Below are 4,550 nucleotides of genomic sequence, written 5' to 3'. Positions count from 1 at the left end.
TAGTTACGTATTGCTGTTTTAAAAAAAATAATAAAAATTAAAAAAATGGGTAATAAATACTTGCAATATATATATATATATATGGGTTTAAATCATTTGCATACATACATAGATAGCTGTTAATTAGAGATGTTTATTTACAATTATTGGAAGATGATCTAACGACTATTGTTTATATAAATGCTATGCATATTTACTATTTATGATTACTATGTTTCAGTACTGTGTAACATTGTTTGGAACTATCTAATACTATTTAAGAATGGATCATAGTCATTGTATGGTAATCCAACAACTACTGTGGACATCCATAAATTTAAAACCTAGGGATGCCCCTATATGACGGGTCCTCTCTCTATATATATAGTTTATTTATATTGTGGCTCTCTCTTTCTCTCTATATATATGTATGTATATATATAGTTTTTCATATTGTGGTTTGTCACTATGTATATTATTTACACTTCAACCATGTATTGAGAGGGAGCTGAACTCCTAATCTCTCTTATGATAATCTAAAAGCTAGGCCATTATGACAATGGCTTTGATAAGATGGACAAGCCACTCACCATAACCAATGTTATGAGAGGGAATGAATTGATTTTTCAACTTCTCATCACTCAGCAAAAGAAATAGTTACAACCCTTCTAATGTGAAGCGGTATATACAGTTATTTTTCAGATTTATTAAATTAATATTGAATTACTTGGTATAAAAAATAGGGGGCCAATGGCATTAAACCCAGATGAAGGGCAACTGTTGTCTTTAATTTTGAAAACAATGAATGCCAAGAGGACTTTGGAGATTGGTGTTTTTACTGGCTACTCACTCCTCACCACTGCTTTTGGCTTTGCCAGATGATGCTAAGGTACCATTTTTTCCCCTAAGAACTTTCTTCTAGTCTTTTAAATATAAATGCTATACGTTTTAAATTTTATTTGGTTGATAGTTAATGTATATGTTATTTTATTTATGTCTTTATTTGTGTATAGATAACAGCTATTGATGTGAATAAATCATTCTATGAAATTGGACTACCATTCATTAAGAAAGCAGAAGTTGAGCACAAAATCAACTTTATTGAGTCTCAGGCCCACCCAGTTCTTGATAAGTTGATTGAAGAGGTAGTTTTCTTTCTTGTTTTTTTTCCCAATCTTCAATTTTGATTTTTTATAGAAATGACCATGTAGTTGTATGTTAAAAGAAAAAATTAATTAATAAAAAACAAATACAAATTATATACAAGTTTTGTTGTTTGCTAATTCATTTTGTATGCATGGCAAATACAGGTGAAAGAAGATGAACTTTTTGATTTTGCTTTTGTTGATGCTGATAAAAACAATTACATCCATTACCATGAAAAATTGTTGAAGCTAGTTAAGGTTGGAGGGATCATAGCATATGACAATACATTATGGTTGGGTACAGTTGTAATTGAAGGACCACTTGATTCAAGTTTATCCCGAACCTCAGACTATGCTGAAAAGTTTACTAATTTAAAAAGCAGAATATTGAGAAACTAATTTATTCTGTTTGAACTCGCAAAGCAGTTAACAGACGGAATAACAATCGTTTTTAATATGATTTTTAATAACAACTACTACAAACAGGCATTTAAAAATACTGATTTATTAAAATTTTAAAAATATCCGTTTCTAATCGGTTTAATAGAAAGTGACTAGAAACGGATTTAAAAATTAATATATTATTTAAATAATATTAAATATTAAAAATATCCGTTTCTAATCCGTTTCTAATAAAAAGGGACTGAAAAGCGGATTTAAAAGTTAATATATTATTTAAATATCATTAAATATTAAAAATATCCGTTTCTAATCCGTTTCTATTAGAAAAGGGATTAGAAACGGATTTAAAAGTTAATATATTATTTAAATAATATTAAATATTAAAAATATCCGTTTCTAATCCGTTTCTATTAGAAAGGGACTAGAAACAGATTTAAAAAATTAATATATTATTTAAATAATATTAAATATTAAAAAAATATCTGTTTCTAATCCGTTTCTAAAATTAATATATTATTTAAATATCATTAAATATTAAAAAATATCCGTTTCTAATCCGTTTCTATTAGAAAGGGACTAGAAACGGATTTAAAAATTAATATATTATTTAAATAATATTAAATATTAAAAAAATATCCGTTTCTAATCCGTTTCTAAAATTAATATATTATTTAAATATCATTAAATATTAAAAAATATCCGTTTCTAATCCGTTTCTATTAGAAACAGATTAGAAACGGATTTAAAAATTAATATATTATTCAAATATCATTAAATATTTAAAAAATATCCGTTTCTAATCCGTTTCTAATAAAAAGGGACTAGAAACGGATTTAAAAATTAATATATTATTGCTTGCTATTAATGTCATGTTACCATCTCAAATAATTAATACTTATTCAATCCAGTTCACATGAGAAATTATTTATATCAAAGTATTGAAATATTTGAAATGATTATAATTAGTTTAGGCTAAAATTTATCATATTTGATAAACTTTAGTTTTTCTTTCATAGAGTCTTATAAAATTATGTGCAAAATTATATATAAATAAATAAATTTAAAAAACTGTTTGATTTGATTAATAAGGTTAAATAAAAATCAATTTTAGTTAATCTTATGTCAAATAAAAATCTCTTCTCATTAATTAATGAAGAATAATAAGGTTGGAATGAACTCAGGTCATCTCACAATGACTCCTATTAGCTGTCTTGTTTCCTCCGATGAAATCCCAGCAAAATCTAGTCCCATTGATTTTTGCCGTGGTGGAAAAATACAAGTAAAGCTTGCTTCTCTCTTCATTTTGCCTCTCTTGATTGATCCCTCGAGTATCCCCTGCCGTGCCGCCATGGCAGATCTCCCTCTCCTTGCTTATCTCCGGCGTGTTCTTCTTTGTCGGTGCCATCGGGATCGTCTTCGCCATTGTCGTGCTCCTTCGGCCCCCACGGATTGTCGCGAGTTTCGGTGTTCGGTGTGGGAGAGGCGAGGACACGCTTAGGAGCTTTCCGGTCGAGATCTAGCGTTGGTGGCGGTCTTTGGGTTGGAGGATCGGCGGAAAGCTCGCTGGGCTTCAGTCGAGTGCGAGCGGGGTTTGGATCCGCCGATCGTCGAGTCGCGCTTGAGCACTTGGTTCCCTTCCGATCCGGAGGCTCTAGCTCGGTACTTATTCTTCTTATTCTTCTTCTTGATGCTTTGATTTTGATTTTTCGAGTTAGGCTCTAGCTCTAGTGTCTTTGAGGAGTTCGATCATTAAGGGAATTTTAGGGTTCTCATTCCTAGTGCTTGATTTCTCTATTGAAGGCTAATGATCAACGCATTGATATTTCACAAGCTGTAGTTGGAGATGGTCTCACTCTTTGCCGTAGAATTTATTAGGTATAATATCATAAAGAATAATATAAGTCGGATTGTTGTTTGTACTCGTTTTCAAATAAATATGCTTGCAAGGCAAGCATCTGTGCTTGTGTTTTGTAACATCCCCTAATAATAATAATAATAATGGCTATGATAGAAATAAAATAAATGTTGCTGACTATTAAAAAAAAAGGAAAAATTACTGTTCAGTCATCGTAATTTTCAAAACTTCCCAAAAATCCTCTCCAACTTTTACACACCCCGGATAGCCCTTCCGTTAGTGTTTAACTTCCCTTTTACCCCCTACCGTTCACTTCAAATGGGTCCATGTTGTGAAATTTCATTTTTGCCCTTGAAAATGGTGGAAAAAAAAACGCCAAATCACATCATGTCCAATCTTTTCAAGGGCTTTCTGCTTGCTTTCTGATAGACAATGCCTAGAAGTTGCATTACATCTTGTTCTTCTCCTCATTTCTCCTCATTTGGTTTGTTCGATTTCAGTTCTGCCGGTTTCGTAATACGGTGAGAATCTCTTCGTTGCTATCACTTTGACCATTCTACGGGAGGGTGAGAGTAACAGAATTTATAAACAATGGGTGTTTATTATGGAGGGTTTTTGTGGTAATGATAGATGTAAATCTGTTTCAGGAAACGAGTCTGGGTGAAGTTTATCATACCCGAAATATATAAATCGGTTTGTCCAACAGAAAATGAAGTTGATTTCCAGCGGATTGGTCAAGTGCACTCCATCTTCAAATGAGCTGTAGTCGATTTTGTTGTCGAGACAGACGATGTGCCATTGTTTCATTTCGTTGTAAAGTTCTTCTCGTTTATGGTTATCTAGTTGTATATGTTAAATACTGTTTAACTCTTTGCTATTCTCTGTTTAAATATATTACATATTTGTTTAAGAATTGTCGTCTCCGTTTAAATTTGTCTTTACCTATTTAACTATTCATATTAACGTATAAATATTGACCTAACGTGTAAATTCTCAAAGTCTATGCGTAAAATATTGATCTTTTTCATTTGAACTGAAGTGTTGGAATGTGGCAGGTGGCAAGTGGCAAGTTTATGGTATCCCATGCAGAAGAATTAATGACGACATTAATTCTTCTGCACGGTAATATAAATATCCGAAGACCCGTTCGTTGTGATCAGTCAATCTCG

At 31.5% G+C, this 4,550-nt stretch overlaps 1 pseudogene; it reads left to right on the top strand.

Annotated features, from left to right (window-relative positions):
- Positions 1 to 725: 725 nt before the first annotated feature.
- LOC120260186 lies at positions 726 to 3,488 on the top strand (annotated as a pseudogene).
- Positions 3,489 to 4,550: the final 1,062 nt, after the last annotated feature.

Source organism: Dioscorea cayenensis, chromosome 5, assembly GCF_009730915.1.
Source record: "Dioscorea cayenensis subsp. rotundata cultivar TDr96_F1 chromosome 5, TDr96_F1_v2_PseudoChromosome.rev07_lg8_w22 25.fasta, whole genome shotgun sequence".
NCBI lineage: Eukaryota > Viridiplantae > Streptophyta > Magnoliopsida > Dioscoreales > Dioscoreaceae > Dioscorea > Dioscorea cayenensis.
The sequence above is the reverse complement of the archived record's forward strand: the minus strand, read 5'-3'. Positions and strand labels throughout refer to the sequence as shown.